This window comes from Marmota flaviventris, chromosome 6 (genome assembly GCF_047511675.1).
Source record: "Marmota flaviventris isolate mMarFla1 chromosome 6, mMarFla1.hap1, whole genome shotgun sequence".
NCBI lineage: Eukaryota > Metazoa > Chordata > Mammalia > Rodentia > Sciuridae > Marmota > Marmota flaviventris.
This window is the reverse complement of record NC_092503.1, coordinates 154,027,489-154,053,647: the sequence shown is the minus strand read 5'-3', so window position 1 is coordinate 154,053,647 and position 26,159 is coordinate 154,027,489. Positions and strand designations below refer to the sequence as shown.

The 26,159-nt window shown below is 50.2% G+C and overlaps 1 long non-coding RNA gene across 1 annotated transcript in view; it reads right to left on the bottom strand.

The window, feature by feature from the left end:
• LOC139706287 (uncharacterized) overlaps positions 1–26,159 on the bottom strand; it is a 174,914-nt gene that overhangs the window by 13,844 nt on the left and 134,911 nt on the right. The window lies entirely within an intron of this gene.

The window sequence follows — 26,159 nt, the reverse complement described above, 5'->3', positions numbered from 1 at the left end:
CCTCGTGTTGCCATCGGACGATCATTCAGACCACACACTGGAATGTCTACTCGGAGGCAGCCACGGTTATCTTCAAAAATGGGAAAGTGAGGGCTGGGATAGAGCTCAGGTGGTAGAGTGCTGGCTTTGCATGCATAAGGCCCTGGGTTCAATTCCCACCACCACCAAAAACAAACCAGAAAAGCATGCTGGGAGAGATGCTGAGGACCAGGCTTCCTCCACCACCACCGCTAATTCTAACAACAGCGCCCATCCTCGGAACGTTTGCAACCTCAAAATCCTTTCATTTCACTCGAGTTCCCGCACGTGAACCCTCACATGGCAGCTGCTGCAGGGGGCTCGGATTCCTAGTATCTTGTGTCTATAGATGCTAAGTGGAGGCTCAAAGCGGTCAGGTCACTTTATGCAGTTGGTAAGTTATAAGGTCAAACTAACACGAGAACCACAGACCGCAAGGTCAACAGCAGGTTCTAAGGACGGCACACCACCTCAAGAGGAGACACAGGACACAGAGTTGGAAACACACCGAACACTCAGGTTCAACACAAGTCCTCTCCCCAACCATGCCCCACCCCTCCCCCTTGCACCCCTACGTTTTGGGGTTCCACAGGCCAATCTACCAGTCACTGCCAACGAAGACTACCCTTCCTACAGAAGTCAGGGGCAGACCTTCCGACAGTGGCCTACAGGTGCCCTGCGTCATGCCCTCATCGCCCCTCGACTCTGGAGCAGCTGCCCCAGCTCACTAACTTCCTGTCCAAGACAGCAGGCCCTGGTCCCCAAGCTCGGGAAGGGCCAGAATGTCACACGCTTCGGCCACCCTGGTCCTGGGCACGCTTTGTGACCGGTAGCAGGATGAGTCATGAATGAATGCACGAGGCCCCACTGCCCTGAGAAAGCTGCTCAGGTGTTTCTGCTTTCCCTCCATCATTTGCGCCGTTGGAAGGCGGAGGCGCTCCCGGCTCCCCGTGTGCGTCACGCGCCCGCCCAGCCCCAGATGGTGCCGGGTTTCTGCGGCATGTGCGTCGCATCAATATTTGCTCATTGATCTGTTGCTCAAACACCACAACTGAGTTGTGTTTGTCTGGCAAATCAGGCGGCTTTAATAATTAGTGTCTGAGGTGGGAAAATGTCTTCTAAAACGCTTAGGGGTGAATGGGAAGGATCAAGAGTGACCCTGGTCTGTGGGAAGTGCACGAGAGGGAAACCCATTCCCTAGCCCAAAAGAATCGTGAAATCAACAAGAGCAACACTGTCTGTGTCGTTCTGCACACACACACACACACACACACACACTCAGACACACAGAAGCATGCCAAGTAACAAAAGTACCTCCAGGCTGATGGAGACCTGCAGAGTCACACCATTGTCACTGAAACGCAGATGTGTCAACTCTTGCTGTAGCAAACTAAAAAGACTCCTTCTCATGTCTACAAACACCATACTTTGTAATTCTTCTGACAAAAGCACATGCACTAAACTATTATTAGACCCTCTAACCTGAACGGGGTACTTTGAACCAGATTTCAGATTCATTAAAGGTTAACTAGAAACTATCAGTGGTTCGAGCTTTTTGACTGGAGTGGGTTGGGGTGATTGGAGAATCTGAGAGTTAGCTGGGATAGCACAGATCCATTAAAGCCCCCACCCAATGAAAGGAGCCTTTCTGTGGCTACCACTGAGACCCTGAGGAAATGCATTAAAATTCCATGTTTCCACATAATGAACATACTACCTCTTTCTTTGATGATAAAGAATTTTCAGGTGGCACACGGTTATGTTTGGAATCAATCTCTCAGGTACTGGGAGCTGCAGGAGATGTGATCAAGGAACACAGAGGCAAAGGAACACAAATCTCAGGATATGTCCAGGAAAACATATAAAATGTAAAATCCTTAATATGTCTCTGTCTTCTAAGAGATGCTCAAAGGAAGCCAGATTGGTTAAAGACCAATGATTTTTGGATTCTGTTTATCTGGGGTTTAATTTTATCTTCACTGAAAAAAAATAATTTGATGTTACTATTGATGTAACAAGGAGTCAGATCGGACCAAAAGACAATAATGTTGTCAAAGCTTAATTGAAAACTCTCCTGAATTATTAATAATAGCATAATTCCTGCTTCTAGATGAATACATAATTATCTTAATGGAAGCATGCCCAATGATAAGACTACATTGCAATAAAAAAACTACTACCCCTCACAACATAGAGTTGATTTTGACCTATGTGCAAGGTCTTTTTTTGTAAATTTCATGACATCTGAAATATTCTAGGTGAAGTCACCGATGTAAGAGACTCGCAATCGTCAATCCTAAACATCAACAACTCCCTTACTTCACTTGCATTTTAAATCTTTCAATGTCCACTTTTCCTAAAGAGAAGCACAACCTTAGAGGACACCCTCCCTAGAATGACCTTAAAAACACGAGAAGACACACCACCCATTAGCATACTAAAAACGAGAGCCCCCCTTCCTGCCAGGGAGGAGGCAAAAGTCCTCTAACTGTGCACGGTGTCGGTGTCACCAGGGTAAGGGGATGGAAAGCCTCTGAGGAGGTGGCCACAATCAATCCTCTAGGGAGCCCTCTAGAGTAAGGTGACATTCCGACAGAACAGAGGAAGGTCAGGAGCCCTGGAATAGCACCTCACTGGCCTGGACACATCCAAGCGACATCTACAAGCTGGACGAGGTGGCTACAGCAAGCAGGTAGAGAGGAAAATGGCAGAGGTCACACAGGTAGTGATGACCTGACTCCCCCCAACCCTGCCCAGAAGCCCTGGTGGAGCCGCTGAGGGGCAGCGGGGTGGTGAGCAAGGGACCTGGCCGTATGGAGCCCGCCAAGCCAGTGTGGGCCCGAGGAGCAGCCATCCAGGGCAGAGTCAAGCTGGGAGGTGGGGGCTCACCTGTCCCACAGGTGAAGTGCCACCGGGGTCTGGGGCAGATGCCTGCTCCTCACAGCACCACAACCCAGAACCCCGAGCACCTGCAACTCCTGACCTCAACCTCCTGCTTCCCACAAGCAGAAACCGAGGTAGGACAGAATAACGGGATTGTGGGGCTGACCAGAATCACTGCTCCTTTTCCAAACCCTGACTGGCATAGATTTGGGCCAACAGTGTTGATCCAAGCACCATAGAAACCCCTAGACCAGCACACTCAAGTGACGAGCCTGGATCCCCTCTCGTCATGTGGGGTGGTCTGTTTCTATTCACACTTGAAGAAACAGTCACTCATCCTTGTCTGTGGATTTCAGTTTTGGGATTCATGAGACAAGAACCCAGAGAGAAGTCAGCAGTGAGCTGCTGGGGTCTGCTCAACACAGGGGGGGTGTGGCCCGCCACTAGAGCTGCAGCCCATTTCGGGGCCTTCGCATTGTGCACACCCCACCTGCCAGCAGAAATAGGGAACCCCAGCCTCAGTGGGAGCAAATCCCTGGACCTCAGAGTCCTGCGTGCAGTGTAGTGGACGCTGTGGCTACCATCGGCTACCCCGCCAGGTCCAGGGCCTTGTTCACGTCTCCAGCTGCTGGACGCAGTGCCTGCTCCTGAATCACAGCAGCTTACGAGACGGTGGAAACCGCCACTCCATCCTCCTCAGCTCCCATCTCTAGACGGAGATCCGCACGTACGCCTAGTGACGTCTATTGGCCCCGAGTTGTCAAAACCACTGCCACCAGGCTTGAACCTGCACTTCAACTTTTATAAGGGAGAAGTAAACATGCCCCATGAGCAGTTCAAAGATTGAAGAAAAAGTGGAAATAACAGAAACTCACAGTGGGCACCCCCACCTCCTAACTGCCCTTCTTCCTTTGTCTCTGGTCCCAGCTGGGGACAGCTACCCAACCATCTCCACTAGACAGATGAGAGCCCTGCTGCACCACACCACAATCATCACCAAGCCCACCCACTCCACCTCCGAACAGTCCTCAGATACAGCTCTCCCAAGCAGCCCAGGCCCCTGCCTCCGTCCAAGCCGTCATCCTGTTTAGAAGTGCTTCATCCAAACGAAGTGCTACTGCATGTCTCCCCATTCCCCAATTCACTCCACCCTCCGTGCTGTCGGAAGAGGAATTCTGTTACCATGCACACCTCACCACCATACATATGACCCCTAGATCAAGACCTGACCTTGGCTTTGCTCCACAACCTCATCTTCAACCACTGCCCCTCTTCTAACCCACCAAAGTGAGATGCCTGCCATCGCTGGCCTACCTACCCCGTGATGTCTAAAGCTCATAACACCTCCTGCCCGGGGAACAGCCCCTCTTCCTAGGGAGGATTAATTCCATTTCATTCTTAAGAGGCCAGAGAGCATATGGTGCTCTGATTCGAGCCCCTGAAGAACGGAGCAGTTCCACTCCCCAGCCTTTTACCACACCTTCTTCCTAAAAGGCCATTTACGTCTCAAACCAGCCGGCTCTCTAGATTCAGAGCTCCTTAAAGATGGAGACCATTTCCCATGTACCCTTGAGTTCCAGAAGGTAGCACAGTGGTACCTCGCAGATGATGGGGGAAAAAATAAAAAGGCTGAGCTTAATCATTTATCATTGCCTGATATTTATATAGAGGAGACTGTGGGAGAGTGTTTTAAAAAAATAACACTGTGGCAAACAGAAAAAGCAAACTTTTGAACAACAGAATGCAGTTTTAAAACAACAGAGACTTCAACAAACGCCAGAAGTATTTCCAACTGCAAATAGTGAGGGTGTCCTGGTCTCAGTGAAGTCTGTGTCCCTTCCAGAGGCTGTAAGGAGTGACAGGGAGCCACAGTGCATTCTAGGCCAGTGGTGTGGCAGTCTCCTTGGGAAGCAAATCCCTGGCTGTGGATAAACATGAAAATGTATTCTGCCTACTTACCCACACTGCTTTCGATATTCATTTCCCCAACATCTGAGGGTCTATTTTCTTCCTGTGTCATTACCACAGTTGGATTGCTTGAATGAGACTTGGTGGGGAACATGGGGTCCAGAGGGAATCTTATTCATAATGAAAGTATGCATCCAAAGGAGAAGCCAGTGTGGAGCGGGCCTTCCTCCCCAGTTAGAAGCCTTGCCATAAAATTTGCAGTTGTTGGTTACGGCTTATCCCTGAAAGTGCGTGTGTAAGGAGCCCGGTCCCCAGTGTGGCAGTGCTGAAGGTGATGGGACTTCAGAGTGGGCCACATGGAAGACGAGGTCCTGACTGCTCTCCTGCAGGGGTTACTGCTAATCTCTCAGAGTGGGCAAGTTCCCAAAGAGAAGGTTGTTCCAGAAGGAGGAGGCTGGCCCTCCTGTCTCACCATGTGATAGCCGTCTATCTGCCTCTCTCTCTCGGACTCCCTGTCTCTCCATGACTGGTCTGCACCTCCTTGGAATTCTGCCTGCATGAAGCCCACCACCGGACGCAGTCCCTCAACCTTGGACTAGAAGTGTGAGCCAGAACAAACGCTTTACAACTTACCCAATCTGTGGTATCGTGTTATTAGCAACGCCAGCATTTATGCCAAAAATAATAACAGAAAAAGGGAGAGGGGTCAGGAGAGGGGAGAGGGAGACGGGGCTTTGTCAAGTCCACGTGTGCGAGTCTGGCCGTGCAGTCACGTGGCTTCTGCTGGCCCTCTCCTGAGGGGCACGTCCTCATAAACCTCCTGTGAGCTCAGCCCAGAGCAGGAGAGGGCAGGAGTCCGGGAAGCAGAAGGCCAGGGTATTACCGTGGAGTCAGCAGACAGCCGGGCTCAGACACAGGAAAGACCCGCAGGGAAAACCACCACCGGCAAAGGCGGCCCAACTCCTGGGAGACCGGTAGTTAGAGAAAGTCTTTTTTAAACTCAGTGGAAAAGGCGCACATACAGCAGGCACCAGGGTAATTACCAAAGCCACCAGCACGTCTGCCAAGCCTGGCTGATGTGGCCTCTTGACCAGGTTTGGCTCTTGGCTTCTGCTGCACTTTGGTCCCCAGCTCTTCCTCCTCCCACTACTAAATACACCAGTGGTGACCTGCTCCACAAATCACCAACCCCAGCTACCAGTCTGCTGGGTTGTTGGCATCTACTACAAAGGGCAGAGCCTTTGTGAAACGGACCCGAGCTCTCCAAAACTACTGCAGCATTATATCCAAGAATTCATTGCTACATCTCCAGAGGTCATTGTGAATGTTCCTGTCAAATGCACACAGCAAGCGAGGGCCTAACGCTATCAATAACGAATTTTTGCTCATCGACTTCAACGGGGAGACTCATGTCACTCAGCCGCTGCCGTGGGGCAACCACAGTGAGCTCCCAGTTCTGCGCCACACCACACCCTCCAGTCCCCTCCTTCACCACCACCCTACTCACATGTGACAACAACCCCCAAATCACTCTCCCTGGCTGCTCTGATCAAGCCCAGAGCCAGATATCTAAGGATGTCCTGGACGCTTCAAGAGCAACCTGCTTGAAGTTGAGCTGCTTGTGACACTGTCCACCAGCTCTCCGGTCTCGCTCCTGGAGTCCTTCTTGACCCAGCTCTCTCCTCCGGCCTCACATAGAGTCAGGACAGCCATCATGCCCAGCTCTGCTATAATAGCCAGACAAGTCCTCGGTCACACTGAAGGGCCTCTGAGCACCTCTCAGCAGACTGCAGCAAGTGGTGCTTAATTCCCTCCGTGCCCACCCTGGGGGCCCAGCAAACACCATTTCTATTCTCTCAACTCTCCTCTATCCCAATTTCAAAAGCACTAGAGGGCATTCAACAGGGTCTGTTCTGTGCACGATGGGGAGGGGCCGATCCGCACTTTAGTGGCCGATACCACTATAAACCTGTCTGAAGTCAGGGCCAGAGAAAGGTGCTCACGTTTCACCACAGCGGTGTGTCCAGGGACAAGTGCTCCAGAAGGAAACATGAACACGCTTCCTTCACACAGCCTCCCAAAGAGCAGCCTGTCAGTTGCCCAGGAACGAGACACAGAGCCAGAAAGGACCTGGACGGAGACTTCAGAGGTGAAGGAGGCCGGAGCCAGTACCCAGGACGTCAGCCGTGCTGAGAGCCCACCAGGGATCTAGTGGCCCTCGGCCATGACAGCCAGGCACACTCGGGGTCCCTTCGACACCAGAAGTCTTCCAGCCTGCCCTCCCCCTACTGCAGTGCAGCGCAGTTGGAAGCATTTCAGGAGGATGAACTGCCCCAGCCTCAGTCTTTCAACGCAACTCCAAGTGAAAAGTTCTAAGAATAAATTGCATCGAGTTGGGAGGAGCCAGCTACCAGGCGCGACTCAGTTCGACCTTGGGGGAAGGAAGGTTTGGGTCAAGGGCTCCGTGTCACTGAGCTGCTTTTCCTTGCTATCTTTGGGAGTAGAGTCACCGTTTCCAGGAGTGACCCACACAAGAAGTGTCGACTATAAACTCTCTGGGCATCCCTGGACAACCCCGAAACTGGCAGCTGGAAGGACAGAGCTTGTGTGTGCTGCTTTCTATAATAAAATCATTTTTGCCCCTGGGTTAAGGTGATTACTCAAACTCTGGAGACTCCTCCTCATCCCCTCCGGCCCACTCGCATTTTCCTTAGGCTGACCGACTCTAGGAAAACAAGTATTGCATTATGCCTGACTCCTTGGAATGAGATCAGTTCTGGTTTCAGATTCCCTTGCAGAACAACCCCAAGGCCATAGACCCTGTAAAAACCCCAGATGCCTAACAGCTCAGGAAGGCCTGGGCTCAACAAGAAAGCACTACTTAAGTAATAAGCGGCCAATGCATCCTCAACCCAGACTGGCACCTCCTGAGGTCTCCTCCGAGGCGATGGGCAGGCCCACATCTGTAAACAAGCCAGTCTCGGGCGGCTCAGCTCCTCCAAGGAGGCAGAGGCTTGAGCCCAGGGTTCGGCAGTGATTTTCTCCAACTGGCACCATCTGCGCACGCCCTGCCAGACTTGCTGACAGAGCAGGCTGCGTAGACCATTACTAATCTGCCAGGGTCAGCAGGGTCGGCCTGCAACAGGATGCCTATGGATTTCAAAGGCCAGCCTTCCCTCCACGCCAGCTAATCAATCTAAGTTGGAAAGCAAGCATGTTTTCATTTCACGTTCTTTTAAATTTCAAAGAAAAATCTCATTTTTAAAGCTCTTAGTGTGGGAATCGCTTGCATGTAATCGGTGTCCTGATACTACTTCAGTCACATGAGACCTTTGGAGCAGGAGGCTTCCACATTGATCCTTTGCCAGAATTTGGTAACTGGGCCAGGAGGACAACTTTCATCAGGCAGCAAAAGCCTTTAAAATCGTGACCCCAGGGAAGGACATCATGGGACAACACTCAAAGTCAATTCTAAGTCCTCTTAGCTGAGTCTGCAAAAGAATCATAAAAGCCTGTTTACAGTCAGCCTAGCAGAAACGTACCATGTGAGCCCGGGCAGTGTAACTAGAACCGGTAACTCAAAACGCGGCCTCACTCCCCCTCCACTCCAGATCCACCCCCCAGTGCTGCCACCTGTCACCCACTGCCCATCAAGTGCTTACCAAGCCTCCACTGTGTGCCAAGGGCTCCGTGTGCCCCTGAACGTCTTTCTTTCACCAAGGGACAGGATGACTCCGAGTCTAGTACACAGAGAGTGGGCCAGACAGGTCCAAGGGCCCCATGAGACAGAATCACGTCAACCCTGTCTTCAAAGTGCCACCATCAAGCACCGGCAAGCTCATTCCAGGCTTGTTGCAGTAATGAAATAGAAGACCCTTTATATAATTCTGTAAGTAAATTTTTTTTTTTTCTGTGGGGTGTCATGGCCAATTACTGTAATCACTTCTTTGTAGACAATGTTATTCTAGATCTCCAAGTCAAACTATGACTCAGTCCGATAATCAAAACTCCAACAGCCACAAAACCGAGGCATTGCTATAAGCTCTGAAGAAACTGGATCTTTTGTTTACAATAATTAAAGGTTTAAAGAAATTGTGAGATAAGTGACCTCATCTTCCTCTTTCTTAACAAAAACTTAATAGAGTTTAAACTGGGCAAAAGAGGTAGGAGCAGAAGGAATTGGTGAGCTAAAATATAAGTAATAATTTCTCCAACCCAGATCACTCTCCTTATAAAACTGGTCTTGTGAAGGATGACGCTGAAAGATTTGCCAATCAGACTCCGCCACTGGGGTAGAATCAGAGAAGCAGGTTTTACATGAGCTCCTGTTGAATAATTCCTTCTTCCAGCTCTTTCAAGCTCCAGGCAACTATAGATAACTCCCAGGTAGCTTGGCTACTGACCCATCCGTCCTTCCCAATTCTGCCTCTTGAAAGGATGGCTCTGTATCATCCAAAAATAAGCCACACAGTCATTTGGATCCTCTCCAGCTATTCCATGTTGCGGAGTCATTGCTACCTGCATAGCCTGGAGACTGTCATCTCGATATCACAGAACAAACCAGAGACCAGTGGAATAGGAGTGCTAGGTATGATGGCGTTTCAAACTTACTCTGCCTTTCCAAACTCCTGGGACCTCAGGGGCACTACAAGAGATCTCACTCCATTTAACTTAGGAAGTTAACATCTCCACATCCCAGGGTGGCTCCTGGGGCCTTTCAGAAACAGCACCTTGCAAGGTCTAAGTTCACACATGAGGCTCTTCACGCCAAGCTTTGAGACCTCCTTCCCCATCTCCAGCCCCTAATCAGGCTCTGTGTCTTCATCATGCTGGCCACCAGCGACTCCTGTTTAAACAAAGACCGCCCAGCATTCAGCTTCATTTATCTCCGTCTGGTTCTGCTGGAGAGAGATAAGAATCTAGACAGAGGCTTTTGTAGGGTTTTACCTGTAACTTGTTTAAACCACCAACTACAAACACAAGCTGAGCCTTGGAGCACAGCAGGTGCCAGGTGCAGGCAGACTGATCAGAATCAAGAAGCCTGGGGGGCAGAACAAAAAATCCTTGAGAGGCCTGAAAAGACCCATCGAAGCAGGAAGGTAGCCAAACAGTGACCAAAGTATGCCTATAAAACTCAGAAATGCATCCAGTGACCAAGGTCAAGTGGAGATGGTGACCAACCCTGTCTCTCAAACAGCCCGAGAAGGAAGCCCCACCACCTGGGGCGACTCACTCTCCTGGCAAGGACAGACAGCACCTTCAGTCTTGCCTGCTTCTGTTTGATTTCTAAGCATGTAATCGCACTCACCAGCCTGTTACCAGGAAGCAGGGTTCGCATGTATCAGCTCCCTGTCAACTCTCAATCACTAGGGGTGAGGAATGAAGCATAAACAGGCTGGGGTTGGAGATTAGTGGTAGCACTTGCTTAGGATGCAGGAGGCCCCAGGTTCCAGCCCCAGCGCACACAGAGACACACACACACGCACAAACCTTCATGCTGAGGCTACCTTTACAGAATCGGTGAAAAGAAGAAACAAGCTTTATTTTCCTCTCTGACTTCTGTGACCACTTAGATTTTATCTGCTTTAGGAAGATTCTAAAGGAAAACTCCTACAGGAGACTTAGAAACCCAATCCAGCAGGAAGATGGGTCAAAGGACCCTAAATGAAATGTTGTGGTCACTCTTCCTTCAGGTGCCCTTAGCATCTGCCCAGGGGCTACCTCTGTGACAAATCAAGATGGCTTGCCCCAGGCTCACAGGAACCAGATTCAAATTTGTGAAAACCCATACATGTTAAAAGTGCCAATTTTCTTTAACATTTAATACTTTCACTCCCTGTATAGCCACCCCTACACTGGTTTTGAGATCAGCATCCGATCCCAAATTCTGACTCAAGGAAGCTAGCTGTGACCCCTCGGTGGACGTCACTGAGGACACCTCATTACACCTGAGAAACACTCACTGCAGGGTGGGAAGCAGGTCACCAGGTGGACTGGATGCTGAGGAGAGGAACAAAGATGAGCCTGAGAAGAGGAAAGAGAGGCAAAATCTCAAAGGAAAGGGCTTCTCTCTGTGCTGGGGAGAGACATGCAAATGCCAACCTGCCCGAGTAAGGACCCGACGTCTACCACGCAATCCAGAAACCCCCCAAACACTGCGGGGCCAGATCCAAAGGGATCGTCACAGAGCTGACTCCCGCGGCCACACTGCACTCCGCAGCGGAATGAGGCCAGGGCACCACACCATCGTGGAGGTGCTGAGGCACCATCTCTCCCCGAACTATTTTTAAAGTAAGACATTTCTTCCAGATGCCCCATCTATGTTCCCAACCACATGCACAGTTCAATCAACAGGGCAACCAAAATCCGCCGGCTTTCAAAGGGGGCTGAGGATCCCACGCTGTAGCTCAGACTTTCCTCATCCCTCCAGAACTGGGTATCCCCCTAAACATCACTTCTCCATTCACGGCGCTGCAAAGTTCCAGCATTTCAGAAGTGCCAAAGGACCCGGGAATCCGCTGGGAAATCTTCCTTGTCACAGACAAAGATGGCAAAGCTTCGTCAAGGGGCCTGTCCACAGTCACACAACTGGACACCAACCAGTCAGGCTTACCGGCCAAACTGAAACAGGGGGACCAGGCAAACTTGCTTCACCTTCCCAGCTAATCTGTCTAGCAACACATTGTAAACAGCCCGAGGTTTCTTTTTTAAAATATCTGAATTTGTACATTTAAAAATAAGAAAAGTATGGCAATCCTTAGTCAAATAGTGTTTTTATAACCACCTTTGAAAGCTAAGCACATGTTGAAACTAAGTGGACCACCCAAGTTAAAAAATCTAGTTATTCCATTTAATGTTTATTTGGTTTGTTTCTAAATGTGTATTTAAGTGGCAAAGTCATAAAGGGAAGAATTAATGATAATCGATACCAGATCTGCAACCATGGAACTCTTCATGGGTTTGCAGTAAGTAGTGAAGGCAGCCGGGAGGGGAAACGTGTTCTAAACTGAGAAAACTGTGCAGTACTTGAAAGGCAAGTCCCCGGCTAGGCACTGAGCTCTGAAGGCAGAACTATCCACAGGCCAAGGCTCACTCCTGGGAGGGACCTTCATCTCCACCAGGAAAACATGGAGGTCTTAGTTCTAAGAGGGAGGTGGCACAAGAGACTCGGCGCTGGAGAAGAATGTGTTTGGTGCCCTTCGGGTGTCTTCAAAACTGTATGTCACAACTCCAGATTCCAAAATGAAGTGCAGACAAACTTCAAAAGACCCAGAAACAAAGGGTGCGTTAACGTCCAGATGGTTCGTATTCCTGAGGAATGTTCACCGTTTATTTGAAACTCAGAACACAGCTCCTCCTAGAGATGATACCATAAATAGGGATTAGGTTTCCAGAGCAGCCTCCAGAAACATGTTTTTAAATGTCCACATTCACCTGAGGTAATAAATACTGCAACGGATGGAACCAAAGGCAGAAAGAGGGAAGGGCCTGGGGCCGGAGAGAGACGGAGAAGACTCTCAGGGGCCACCTCCCAGTGGCCCTTCTCCCTGCGCCTCGGAGCTCCAGCGACGGTCAGGGCACTGGTCACGCAAGCTGCCCTCCGCCTCCCCGCACACCCAGCTCCTCCTCAATACCAGTCCTCGTGGGAGAGGAGGAGGAAGCAGAGACAGAGGCGTCCCCGTTTCCAAGGGCCCACACCTCCAAGGCAACAAGGCCAAATGAGCCACCGGGACCTGCCAAGGGGGCAGGAAACGTGGGGCTCGGTGGCTGTGGCAGGAAGCAGGAGCAGAAGGCTCCGGACACCACACCTGGAGCTCGAATGCCTGGGCCCGCCCCCCGGGGGCCCGCTCCATCCTGCAGCTGTGGGAACCTAGGCCTACGAGCACGAAAGGGATGGCAGTACACTGCGGCCGGCCCCTGGAAAGGCTAGGCAGTGCTTCTAGCAAACGGACCATTCTCTCTGGGAACAGTGGGCGTACACAGGACGGGCTGGTCATGGGCTAGCAGAACTCAGGCCTAGCGCACTCTACAGAGGAACAGATCATTTTCCAGAACTTGAATGCCCGAGTTCAGCTGCTCGTCTCGAGGCATCTGTGCTCTGTGTTAGAGGAACCCTCTAGACATGGCGACCCGTCACAACTGAAAGACTCCAAGTTCTCCAGGCTCATAGATGGGGCAGGGCCTGGAATTTGATGGATTGTAGTGCTGGTCGAAAACAGTGAAATTCTCTTGAAGTGCTTATAGTACATTTTTTCAAGAATAAAGTTCAGTTCCTTATAAATAAAATGCACAAAACCCACCAACCAATAAAGGGGGTGGTCCTGACTGTGAAGCGTGAGCCAGCTGCGAAGCAGCACTGTCTTCAGCAAGGCCGGGCCTCCTCTTCCCAACAGCTACAGGTTAGACCCCTCCTAGCCGGCTCAGAGCACCTGAAAGCAGTGTAGTGGAACTAAATCTTCCTTCAAACTACGCCCTGGATTTGCAAACATACTCTGAGTCAAAACTAATACCACTCCATGGGCTCAAATTAGGCGCGGCTTGGGCTGCGTGCCTTTACACATGCTCCCGGGCTCCGCCCCTCCGGCTTCAGACAAGTTCAAGCACAGACCTGTGCACCAGGCGGCGGCAGAAAATGTTCTCCTGGGCGATGATATCCTCCGGCACCCAAGCCCGAGACCACAGGAGTGACGCTTACCACGTGTAGGGGCGCCGGCTCCCAGTGCAGGCTGACATGACGAGTTAATTCAGCTGTAGCTGAATCCACATATGCGGCAGCATTATGTGGTCCTGTGGCTCCAGCAAATCTCCAGATAATGAGGGAACCATGTGACACACTGGGAAAGGCACTGGGCTGGAGCGGAAGACCTAGATTCCTCATATTGACTGTGCGGGGCCATCTCCAGGGAAGGGACAAATCGCGCTCTCTCTGGGACGAAACCTCCTCATCTGTAAAATAGAGAGCAGATGCTCTCTCCTAGCACAGAATCCTAACTGACATGAAAACTGAAACGTGAAGCTCTTGGTATGGCCCTCTGTCTGGCACAGGGAGCCTCCAGGATATATTGAGGAGCACATTCGCGGGCTTTCAAGATGACCTAATAGGGTGGCTTCAGAATGCAGCTATGCATAGAGCACTGTTCTTACAACTCCTCCAAATACCATCTTGAGGAAAAAGGAGAGATCCTCACACTGAGCGCATGCAGGCGAGTCCTTAGCTCTCTCCCGCTATGCCTCTGGTGAAGCAGGATGAGCACGGTCCATGGCTAGTGAGGAGATGTGGCTGCCTCCAACGACTCCTCCGGAGGAAGCCACTGGCCAAGGACTCCCAGCAAGATGACTTCATTCCACCTGACGTGCCACGTAACGGTGACAGCACACCGTCCTCTGGTGCTATTGGTACCTGTGTGCTATGTACGTGTCTTCCCCGAGAGGCACCCCGTAGCTCTGGGGCAAGGACTACGTCCACCTCTCTGTTAGGGAAGGCATCTAGCAGGGTGACTCAACACCGTTGGGCAATAAGAACATGAGCCGGCAGAGCCTCAGGCGGGGCCTCCTGAGGTGCTCCAGTTTTTCCCGGGAGTCCTGTGATCTTGCCAGTGGAGGAAACTGTCCCGGGATGCCCTCCCTAACCAGTCCTACCCCTCCGTTCCCCTGCGCTTCCCTGTTCCTTATTCTGCAGAGGCCAGGATTCGCACTTCCCGCTCAGGATGGGGGAGTATGGGTGGGCTCTCCTCTCTGCCCTTCCGCCCCTCAGGCCTGCGGTGTTGGCTTCTCTGCGTGACCTGCGTTCCGATTCATCCACGGGACGTGGACCCTCCAATAGTGGGAGGTAGACAAAGAAAAAGAGTCTCTGCAGATTCTTTCCTTTTCCCCCTGAGCCCTAAATCTGTTCAATCTGATTTAAAATGAACTCCTCTTTTCAAACCCAAAGGAAGTGGGCAGCTGGCCAAGATGAGAGCCCAGCCCTAGCAATCTGGGCACAAAGATCTTATGCTTCATAAGAGGGTTCCCTGGACTTCATCACTACTCAGAAAAGGCACTCAGTGGAAAATTGAGCTCGGACTGGAGAACCACTTGGTCCTGCAAAGAACCATTACAATAAGAGCCCCGCACCAGACTGTCACCTCCTCGCTCCTTTATTTCCTAAACCCAGAGCCACTTTCCCCTTCTTGTGCACCAACCTATTATCCTCTGTCAGCTTCAAAGGGTAACTGCCCCAAAGCTACATTTTCTCCATGAAGCCTCTTCTAATAGCATTCCCTAGGAGTGCTCTGCTTCCAAACTTGAAAGGAGCCAAGCAATCTCAAGCCTCTGAGATTTAACAACTTGGTGTGGTGTGCCCGAATCACATAGTCTCTTCAACTCAAACCATAATCCTCCTTTAAAATCTTGACAAACAGAAAAAAGGATTATATAAATTATCACACACACACACACCCAAAAAAAAAAAAAAAGCCTAGGATGCTGATACAGGAAATCCTGCATCCACTTCTCAAATGGTTCCCTGAGTCTGGAAAACATGAGGGAAGATTTCTTGTATCTTATTTATTCCTCTATGAAGTAGGTTTCTGTTACAGTGCGCGGACATTGTGTCACATCATGCTCACAGTTGTCCTTAAGCAAAACAGGGGCAGGAGCCCCCTTCCATACAATAATGGAGTACACGCCTCGGGGTTGCTTCATCGAGCGTCTATCTTTTGTGTGACTCGGGGAATGGCCTTACTCCCGGCTGACAATGGAAACTCCATTCTTAAAAGGAACCCACGTCCATTTGTGCACAAGGAGGCCACGCAGCTTCCACAAACAACCCACTGAAGGGGATGGCCGGGGTCATCGGGGCCACCTTTTCATCTCACCCACAACAGCGGAGAGGAACTAGGAGGACAAGGCCCAGGACACTACGTTTTCTAGGTGCTCGCCACTTACTGCCAACACTTCTGGGGCGCATCTGGACAGAGGATGCGTATCCGATGTCATCTTGCCACAGGAAGGAGGATCTGCGAAACTGGGTTGAGCGTTTCCATCTCAGTCGGCAATTAACTCCCAACGGTCTGCTTCACTCTTGCTGGAGCAGCCGAACTGCTGTTATTAAACCCCTTTCCCATCTTGATGACATCTTGGGCAAATCCCATAATCTGAGGTTCATCTTTGGTGATGGACACTCTAGGTCATTTTCAAGTTTTATTCTCAAATACGATTTTGACCTTATACAAGCCCCTGCCCTGACCAGGCAAAGCTGTGAGCTGGACTCTGAGCGAGGAGGCCTGGCTTCTCCTCTCCTGCTCGCTCCCTACAAGACCAGGCAGGAGCTGGGAAGGAGAGAAGGGGCAAGTGTCCCCCTCCAGGACCGGCCAGGACCAGCCAGGATTGTGTCTCAGGCTCGTGCTGGCTGGTGGCACCTGTGCTAAGGTCCCACGTGACCCTTCACCACACAGCTCCCTCTGTAGACATCCGACCTCTGCTCCGGCTCAACCTCTCCCTCCACCCCTTGGCTCTCAATCACGAAGCCAGCTTCTACAGGAATGGTGCCCACAAGATGGCTCGGGACCTGCCACCACTCAGCATCCACTTCACCCCAGGAGAACTTGCTTACGAGCCTCCCGGCCAACAGGAGGACGTGGAGGTGCTCCACCAGCGCCCCTCTTCCTGTCCTCCTCTCTGCTTCCTCCTCTCCCACCCAAGGCAAGTCAGGAAGCCTGGCCCAGCAGGCATTGGACAGGGGAGCCACCACTGGGCATCCCTCTGCCAGGCAACCCTGAGTCTGTGGGTGTGTCTTCTGGGCTTGTCCCCTTCACCTCCTGTGTAAAGTGCATGCAGGGAAGGAGATGGAGCAGCTTTGCTTTCCCTCTGTTAAGTTCTCAGGGAGGACCCTGGCCCTGACTGGGCATGGCTCCCTTTAGACAGTGCAGTTTCCAAAGTCTCCTCTTCATCAGCTGTCCTGACCACCTATTATAAGGGGGCAAGAAAGGGCTACTCAGCTGCCCCATACGCCATGGCTCAGAACACCCCTGTATCCAGATAGGCAGACACTGATATGTTGGGCTGGGGAGGTAGGTCTGGGGGGTGTGAAAAGGTCCACTCCAGGGCCACAGAGTGCGACATCCCTTGGCCCTGCTTGTGAGTGACAATGATCAGACCCTCTGTATCCTGTGCTTGGTATCTGGTCATCTGACTCAGCAGATAACCAGGCTTTGCCTGATCCTTAAAACTGAGTTATTGTTGATTTCTTTGTGTGTCTTTTTGTGTGTGTGTGTGTGTGTATTTCATCATATTTTTGGTTACAACACTAAGGTGTGCTACTAGGTTATGCCACCAATAAAGTTTCAGTATTATAACCCGTTTCTGTTATTTACAAAGATAGTTTAAACTACCAATTCATTTTAGTAATTTTAAGCCTGGCCCAAACATAGCCCTGTTACACAAAACCCTTGTTTAGTAATAAATATATTGAAAAGATGACAATAGTATGTTTGTGAGTCTTTAATTTTCCCAAATCTGCTTTTGAATGATTTCACTTTGTGTTTATAACCATTTTGCCTGACAGTAAGATACATATTTGTATACCAAGAGGTTGGAAAGTTTATCACAGGGAACCAGTTAGGTTTGCTGGATATGGGGAGGGATGAAGTAGGGAATTTTTCCTTTATCTCAAGAGTCAACAACAACAAAAAAAAAACCAGAATGCACTGGAGAGTGCTGGTATCCACGTAGACGCTCAAGAAACTCATCCAGTGTTCTTCTGTTTGTGATTAGATCCCAAAAGAGGTCCCTTCCTTTATGTCAGTCGCAACCTGGATTCCAAGAAACACTCCCTTCCCAGGATCCCAACATATTTTCAGGTGTATTCCCAATGTGTTCATTTGAATCACCACATAAACAATTTTGAAGAATGATAATGAAATGGTTAAGGTTTGCACCACAGGTGGTAATTTTATTTATATATTTATTTGGTACCAGGGACTGAACTCAGGGGCACTGGACCACTGAGCCACATCCCTAGTCCTTTTATTTTTTTTTATTTTATTTAGAGACAGGGTCTCACTGAATTGCTTAGCGCCTCCCTGTAACTGAGGCTGGCTTTAAACTTAGGATCCTCCTGCCTCAGCCTCCCAAGCCACTGGGATTACAGGCATGTGCCACCAGACATGACAATCAATTTTTGATTTGTAAGGATCTATGTTCACAGTTTTCCTCACGTTAATATCCCTAATTTTAGAAATGAGGAAAGTCACTTTAAGAGGTTGAATGATTTACTGAAAGTCTCACAGCTACTGCATGCCACGTTTGGGACTCAAACCCAGATCTTTCCGCTTTAAATCTTGCACGGATGTTGCCCTTGCGGGTGGAAGAGTTCTCCCCTGACATTTAGCATATTGCCCGGGCGGACTAGTCATTCATGACAATTTACTTACAAGTTCTCAGTAGACCTTATCTCATTGGATTTCCCCAGCGGCCCCAGATGTAAGATAAGATAGATATTCAGTCTATTTTAAAGGTGAAGAATTTGAAGCTTAAAAAAGCTCGCTTGTCAAAGGTTTTCCAAAATAGCAGGGGGTGCTAGGAGCCGGACTTCCAACTTCCCCTCCACTGGACATTCACCCCACTGTCCAACAGACCACTCACTCCTGAGGGCGTGAGTGCTGGCCCTTTGGTGCAGAACCCAAGGAAATCAAAAGAGGGAGTGATGAGCACGTCAGGCAAGGCCTAGAGTCCAAGGAGCCGGTGGACGCGACGGTGAACGTGAGGATCCCGTGAGCATGCCCACCTGCTCTCGGCCACGAGAAGTGAGGGGATTGACATGGGGCCAGGGGTAAGAATGAGGTAAGGAAAGGTCCCCAGCCATGAAACACAACATGACATGCCACAGGGAAGGGGGCAGCACTGGGCCCAAGGAGACCGCGCATCTCTGCAAGACAAAGGAAACTGGAATGGCCAGCAGCAGAGGGCACAGGTCACAGGAGACACTGCTACAGTTTGCATGTATCCCTCCAAAGTTCATGCCTTGGAACTTAATCCTCAAGGTCAAGGTCATAGACATGGGGCCCTTGGGAGGTGATCAGCCCGTGAGGGCTCCATGCGTGTGAGTGGGGTTAATGTCCACCAACAGGCTTTGGAGAGCAGACTCCTCCTCTGCCTTTTCCATCACATGAGGACACAGCACTCAGCCCCTTTGCCCTTCTGCTTTCCAGCATGTGAGGACGAAGCAACAAGGTACTATCTTGGAAACTGTCAAGAGACACTAGATCTGACAGCACCTTGATCTTCAACTTCCCAACCTCCAGAAGAGTGAAATTTTTTCTGTTATATACAAATTACTCACTCCAAGGTATTTTGTTATAGCAGCAGGAACATACTGAGACAGAGGAGAAGTTCTCTGGAGACCTCATAGGGAGCCCTCCTATGTGGCTATGGGACAGGTGCCAGCAGTGTGGAGGTCGTGAGCACACCTGCCAGGCAGAGGCACCCACAGAGAAGCCACACAACACTGGGCTCCAGGACAGGCCCACCCGGAGGCAGCAAGTTGAAACTGAATGTGATATATTGATACTTCATTTTTAGGCAGCCTTGACCTCCAAGATGTTCCCTAAGCCACTGCTGGTAACTGGTTCCACATTTTAAATGTGCCCTCCCTTTTCTGAAGAAAGGAGAGGTGGACGTCTTCATTTATTCATCAGTTGTGTCATCTGTGGCTTCAGACCTTAAGCAGCCAAGCAGGTAAAACCCAGCTTGCTGAGGGACACTGCTACTTAGATGGAGAAGGTGCCCAGCCAGAAATGTCCAGTATGCGGCCCTCCACTCAAAGGTGTGGCAGATCCTTATTGAGAGCCTTCTTGACCATGCCCTTTGTGACTTGCCCAAAATAATTCTTAGAAACACCACAAGGAAGAGAAGGGAAACACTTGTAAGTGGATATTGATGGAAATTCAATATCAAAACTCATGCACTTAAAAACTCAGACAAGGGGGCTGGGGATGTAGCTCAGTTGGATGCCCAAGGCCCTGGGTTCAATCCCCAGCACCACCAGAAAAAAAAAAAAATCATCAGATAGGATACAACTTGGTCTTGCTTTTGTTCATTATCATCCCGCGTTAGTCTGTTTTCCATGACTACAACAAATACCTGCGATAAGTCAATTTACAAAGAGGAAAAGTTTAATCTGGCTCACAGTTTGGGGGATTTGGGCTCTAAGCGGATCGGCCCCATTGCATTGGGCCTATGCAAGTACATGACGTCATGGTGGGGGACAGGTGGGGGACAGGTGGGGGACAGGTGGCAGAGGTAAGCTGTTCATTGCCTGATGGCAACAGGGCTGTGAAACCAAGGAAGGGTAGAAGAGGAAAGCAAGACCCCACAATGCCCTTTAAGGACTCGACCCAGTGAACTAGGACCTCCCACTAGGTCCTACCACCTCCCAATAGGGCCACACTGGGGACCAAGCCCTTAACGGGGCCTTCAGGGACATTCCAGATCCAACCTATAGCACACCTGCAAGAAAACAAGTCGACTTGTTGATAAGCGGCCCCCAACCCCGAGCACTGGAATCACACCCGGGGCCCCAGGCCGGGCTCCACCACTGAGCCACACCCCCAACCCCTAAAATGGCATTTATAAAAGCCGGCCTGGAAGGAGGCGCTAAGTCTCACAGACGTCTCACGCACCTGGCTCTGAGCCCACCCTTGGCCTTCACTCTCCGATGCTCACTCAACACACTGCAAGGCCACTCTCATTATCCCCGTTTCCCACATAAGGAAACTGGAGTTCCAAAACTTGAAATAGCTGGCCTAGAGTCAGGGAAAACAGTATTCAGACCCGAGGCCCCGCTGGAAGACCAGCTCAGCTGCACAGACAGCAACCGGCCCAGGAAGGAAGCATCACACCATCAGAGGAAATCCTCCCAGATCAGGACTTCAAAGGGCCAGAGCCTTTGAAGCGGCACTCCAGTTCAGGACCACACCTTCACCAGGAACACGAATGCAGAGGAAAGTTCAAGAGGATGCGGTTGGAATGCAGTATGATTTCTGAGGAAATGTTAAAGAAACCCAATGAACGCAGCTTAGAGGCGAGTCTAAGGAGCTGATCAACAATGACCTTCAACCCTGCGAGGAGCTGTTATGGTAACTCTTGTCCTCAGCTTTACATAGAAGGAAACTAAGGAGAGAGGGCGCAGGTCACAGCTGTGGCTTTAGAAGCGCAGTGTGGACAGTCGGGCAACCTGTGGGACTCGAGTGCAGGCACCGGCCTGCAGGGGCTGGGTCCCCATTTGGGGTGACCCCTCACTGCCCAGCTGCAGTTTGCTCTCCTGCCACGTGGAGATGCAGGACTAGGTGCCCACCACCCACAGGAGCAATCAGAGGAGCTTCTGGATGCCCCCTAACTCTGTGCTTCACCACGCGGGACAGGGGAGGGTGTGAGCATTTGAAACAGAAGTGGCCCCGTGGACACGCTGTCAAGACAGAGGGTCCCCAGGAGGCTACCCCCAAAATAGACCTGCAGCTGGCCAATGATTTGTCACACGATACTCCTCTCAAGCGCCCTACCAACCACTTTGGGGTCATTTTTTCTCCTTTTCAGATAAATACTGAGAGGCTGGGGTAGGAGTGGGTGATGGCCTCTAGGTGTTCATTTTTATAGCACTTTGGTTTGCAAAACAAGCTTTTAGACTTTCAGTTAATTTCAAGTGCACCCCCTGCCAACCTCCATGCAGCCCCCCTCCCCAGCCTTTGCCGTCCTGAGTTCATCATGTTGATTCTAAGTCCGATTTATCTTCCATATAAATTGAGACCAGGTCACAACTTCCCTCTCTCGGCTTCCCCCAGAGGGTCTTGCACATTCAAAGTCAAAGCCAGAATCAATACATGGAGCAGTGGCGGGGGTGGGGGGTGCTCTCTGCCCAAATTACCACCTTTCCGTATCCTACTGTAAGTAGCTTCAGGCGAAGCATCTGGAGTCAGTGAGAGGAGACGGTACCCAAGTGCGTGATGTGCACCCAGTGTCCCAGGAGTGGAGCCATCCCATGGTTAAGGTGGTGGGAGTAGATCATCAGAGATTCTGCACAGAATTAAGTGCACAAGCCCCTTTTGCAAACCTAAGCTTCCCTCGATTTCATAAAGAAATGAAGAATAAGGAGAATTAAGGGCAAGCTGTCGATTGAAAATTTTAAAAATGACTGACACGTCACTTGCACTGGGCTTAAGCCTTTGTGAAGCTATGGCCAAACTACAAATCCAAAGGATTCTACTGCAACCCTTCAAGCAGAGAGCACTGGGGAGCCTTTACTAGGGCAGAATGGCAGGAGCAGCCAAGGACTGTCCTGGGGAACATTCATAGGACAGAAGTCTCAAAAATGTGACAGATCGTGAGTGGCCTGAGGTTTGGGTTTGTGAATCAATGTCAGAAAATGTCGCTGGTCCTGACGGTGAAGAATGGGCAAAGAAGAGAACGGAGACTGTGATTCCCAGAAAGCCACCACACTGCTTTGCACCTCTCCAACAGGCCTCTGCCCTGGGGACCATGCAGGCCTCCCTCCCCCCCGCCCCCACTGCCCTCTGCTATTGTTTAAAAACAATAGCCAGCAAGACACAAGCCATTTCTAGAAGCCAAATGTCAAGTGAGGACGAGGTGAGGACAGGCAAAATTAAGGACACAACCGCCACCACAGGTCTGCCCCAATGGGGGGCACTTGTGTGGGCAGAGGGGATGGCCCTGGGGGGATGGGAGGGACTCATTGGTGTCTGTGGTGGAGCCAGTAACTGCAAAACTGAGGTGCTGGACCTGTGACCTGTCCACAGAGTGTTCTAGAACATCTAGGAGAGAGGGACCCAGAGGGTATTCTTGTAAGACACCCCAGGTAGGGGACTGTTTTCCAGGCTGGATGTCCGTGCCTCACCCAGGCCCCCTCTATGGGGGGGGGAGGGAGCCGCAGTGGCCCTCCCTCCCTCTCTAATGACTGACAGGTACTTCCCCACATCCTCCTGGTGTCTGAGCTGCTGGGTTTCCCCCCCTGACACTCCAATTTGTGCAGATCAGCAGCTAGTCTGATAGCAGGAAAAGAAGGTCCAGGTGTTGGGGGAAAGAAAGCTCTCCGTAATCAGCATTTTCCCTTTGCGATATCATATGCCTGAAATATTATAACTCGAGGGCCCTTAATTTTCTGCAGATCTTTATTTTGCCATGTGAATGAGATCTTTGAGTGCAGGGAAGAGTCACCCCGTAGGAAAAGCAAGAGCAACTCAGCTCCGAGCAGCCACTTCCTTGAGAACCCCAGCAGGCGGGCGGGCATGGACATAAACACGTCTCCATGCTCAGAGACCAGGCCTGAGCTCAGTGAGGCACAGGAGGGGGCTGCCTGCCCTCCCCCAAACATGGTAGGAAACACCAAGAATGAATTCCGATGAGCTAGAGTCCACGTGGAGAGAGAAATGCTTCTGGGCTTTGAAAATAGATTTTAAAGATTGATTTCTACACATTCATTTTAATCATGCAAAAAGGGAATCCCTGGATTTTAAGAACAAGAAAACTTTCCACAGCCATTACTTTTGCCAGAACTAGAATAGGGCTTAGACGTTACTGTTTCCAAGCCACGGGCCATATTGACATAACGTTTCGGTGCAGGGAATCTTTTGGATGGGTTCTATAAAGGAACTCAGAACACTTTTAACTGTTTTTTAAAAAAACTATTCCAAAACAAAACATGTAATGAACAGCCCTCGGATTAGACACAGCGGGTCAAGGATGGCCCAGTTAAGGGAAATTATGGAAAAGAGTGCTTGGTAAAGAAAAGAAGAGGTTCCCCTGTGGTGAGAGAGCACATGGTCGACCTGCTGTTTTATAGATGAGGCCCAGACAAGTGAGTGATCTATCCTGGCTAGGAAGTGATAGAGCCAAGGCTCGCTCAGATTTCCTCTTGCTCACTGTATGTTCTTTGCACAGTTTAATAATTCTGTGCATCAGAGACTTTTTAGTTTTCATTATACGTAAGCAGCCTGGATCACCTTGTTGGGCTGGCCAAGCTGAAGCAGCTTGATGCTGCCACTGTGGACCCTGTTAGTCAGCTTTCCATCACTGTAACAAACACCTGACATCACCAACTTATGAAGAAAAAAGGTTTGTCTTCTGGCTTGCAATTTCAGAGGTTTCAACCTAGGATCCCCATTGCTTGGGCCTGTGGCAAGGCAGCACATCATGGCAAGAGCGTGTGGAGTAAAACCACTCACCTCATGCCCAGGAAGCAAGGCGGAAAGAGGAAAGGACCAGGGTCCCCTGATCCCCTTCAAGATCACAGCCCAGTGACTTAAAGACCTCCTGCAGGCCCCAGCTCTCAAAGGTTCTATCACCTCCCAACAGTACCATTCCAGGACTGGCCTTGAATATGTGGGCCTCGGGGACCTCTGAGATCTAAACTGTGGCCTCTTATACACACTGCTTTGAAGGCATGTCCCACCAACACACAGGTTTGTTTTGGATTCGGCCAAGCACAGTGGCTTGAGCAGTAGGCCTTTACCGACTCACAGTGCTCTAGGTCAGAAGTCCAGCCCACGGTGGCTCGGCTACAACTCAGCCCCGCACAAGGCAGAAACTGAGTGTTGGCTGGACTGATGTCTTATTGAGAGGCTCTGGGGGGAAATTCTGCTTCTGAGCTGGTCCTGGTCCTTGTTGGAATCCAGCTCCTGGAGGTTGTAGGAGCACGGTCACATGTCTATGCAAGCAGTCAGCTTGCAGAGGTGACTCACCTCCAACTTACCACCCGCAACAGCTCATCAACCCCCTTGTACTCTGAATCTCCGACTTTCTTCAAGCAGCAAGACAAAACTCTCTGCTTTTAAAGGGTTGATGTTCAGGCAGGCTCACGTGGATAATCTCCATATCTTAGAGCAACTAGGCCATATAAAATAACTCATGGTGGGAGGAAAATTATCCTACTGCTAGTGTAGAGATTATTCCAGGTATACACATCTGGGAAGGGATGCTGGGGGTCAATATTAGAATGCCATCTTCTACATGTGCTATAAAGATATCTTTGTTTTTCTCCCAAGGTTGCCAAATTACAAAAAGTCATTCTGTCTGCATTCGGAGTGGTGAGGTGACATGGGCACAAGTTAGAAGGCCCTTTCACAGGAACAAGCATGCTCTGTTGGCTGAAACTGTATGTGTGTGTGTGTGGGGGGGGGGATTGAGATTCTTTCCACTTCAATCAATGTGGCAACCAGGTGGAGAACATGGGAAGGGACAGATGAGACAGAAGCCAACCCACTGGCCCAGCAGCAGCAGGCAGCTCTCATCCGAGACGTCAGACAGACAGTAAGCACGCGCCTGGTCCAGATGGCGCTTCTCTCTCCCTTCCCTCCCCGTCGGGGTTCAGGCACGTCCACTGGTTTCCTGGAGCCACACCTATCGACTCAGAGGACAAGTGTGATGCCCGTGATACTTGGTGCTCAGTGAACAGTTACCTAAATGATCCGCAGGTTGGGGGGGATGCTGATCCCTGCCCGCGATGCTGCTGGCGTGGCATGGTCAGCTGTCCCCCAGCGTGAGTTCACGGTCTCAGAAATGGAAAGGGGGTTGGAAAGGCAACGCTACCTCACTTCCCTTCATGTTCTCCACTAAGATAAACCTTGAGGAGCCTCTCAGAAGGCAGACGTCCATCCCTGAGAACCAAAAGACCAGGTCCACAACGCCAAGAGCATTGTGGAATCATCACACACGCAAGGTACCTGCTGGAGAGCTCAGCATGGAGTCCCAACTAGCAGGAGAAAGAACCATCCCAGAGCTCCCAAGGGCCTCTACAGCGGGGGCTTGGGCAGTGTGTCAGAAATGCAGAATCTCAGGCCACCCCGAGCCAGCAGCTCAGAGCACCCACATCCAAAAACCCCAGACACTATACACTCACAGCCCACGGCTCTCATTTACTTCAACACTTTTTGCTCTTGAACATGTGTCAATTTTCATGTGTTCCAGGAATTCAAATACAAAGAAAGAACGATAATAGCAATTTACAATAGGTTTAGGGATCCAAGTTAAGAACTGTCTATACAGAAGACACAAAAATACCACAAGTTATGAAATCTAATTGAACTTGGTTGTTTTTTTCTTTTCCTGAACTGACAATAAGCAATAATTTTTCTTATTATAAAAATTTTATTCATATTTTAGTTTCATTTAGGAAGTGACATGATAGTACCCATATTTATAATTTATATTGCAGGTTATGAAAATTGCAAATCAGCTAAAATAACCAATTTGTTTTATATGATTATGAGCTTAAAAAATATCAGCTCCCCCCCCCTTATGATTTTTATATTGATTATGGTAAAATAAACGTCTGCCATTTTAACCATTTTTAAGTGACATTA